At 27.6% G+C, this 1,056-nt stretch overlaps 1 long non-coding RNA gene across 2 annotated transcripts in view; it reads right to left on the bottom strand.

Moving 5' to 3' along the window:
- Positions 1-489: 489 nt before the first annotated feature.
- LOC144962329 (uncharacterized) overlaps positions 490-1,056 on the bottom strand; it is a 9,602-nt gene continuing 9,035 nt past the window's right edge. For both annotated transcript variants that reach the window (XR_013643439.1, XR_013643440.1), the window contains exon 3: positions 490-544. This is a non-coding gene — a long non-coding RNA (uncharacterized LOC144962329). The remainder of the gene's footprint in view (positions 545-1,056) is intronic.

The following is a 1,056-nucleotide window of genomic DNA, read 5'->3' as shown; positions in this document are numbered from 1 at the left end:
ACTAGGCTTGGCACTAACCTAAATAATGACACGTCAAAACATTTCGACAGACGGATATGAAGTACCAACATACAAAACAATGCGTAATCTGAAACGTATATACATTAATACAATTTGGTAAGAATTGCTCATAAAAATGGCTGGCTAAAAACAATAAATAGCTGAGTGACATCAATTTCGTTCTATCTATAAGTTAACGATTGCCACGAACGAGGAGACAAGCCTATGGAAAGAATACTTCCGAGAGCGCTGACAAAAATGCTCTTTTATTTTTGGGCCAGATAACCTTTTACTTTTATGTTATTTATAAACTAAAGCGACCCTCAACTTGTCAAAACCTGAGATTTCTGGTAATAAGGTAGGCTATACGTTGCATCGCTCTTGTAGTTCCTTTTGTAAAACAGAATCGGCCCAGTGTTATAGTCAGATCAATAGTTTGGGAAATTATGTTTAAATTTAGATGTTCAAAGCTCAATGATTCCACTTACCAGGCCCAAGGATGCGTAAAAAAAATCAAGTGCATCTCCCAGATAGATTGGAGTTTCTGCGTTATTAGAAAAAAAGAAATTAATAGGAAATTTTGTTAAAATTCATCATATCATCATCCATTAGGACTCTAAAAACTTAAATTAATTGTTACGATGATGTTAACAAGAATAATGATAATATTGATAATAATTTATGATGATAATGGTGATGTTGATTATGATGATTATAATGATGATAATGATAACAATGATACCATTAATAAATGCAATAATAATGATGATGATAATAATGATGATTATGGTGCTGATGATGATGATAATAATGATAATAATAACAATACTAATACTAATACTAATAATAATACTAATACTATGAATAATAACAATAATGATAATAATAATGATAATGATGATGATAATAATAATAATAATAATAATAATAAATAATAATAATATAATATATAATAATAATAATAATAATAATAATAATAATATAATAATAATAATAATAATAATAATAATAATAATAACATATACTTTATTCATCCCCCCCCCCCCCCCCAAATGT

Source organism: Berghia stephanieae, unplaced genomic scaffold, assembly GCF_034508935.2.
Source record: "Berghia stephanieae isolate SIO BIC M18660-M18661 unplaced genomic scaffold, UCSD_Bste_1.3 scaffold870, whole genome shotgun sequence".
NCBI lineage: Eukaryota > Metazoa > Mollusca > Gastropoda > Nudibranchia > Aeolidiidae > Berghia > Berghia stephanieae.
Note: the sequence above shows the minus strand (reverse complement) of the source record. Positions and strands in the feature narration are given on the sequence as shown.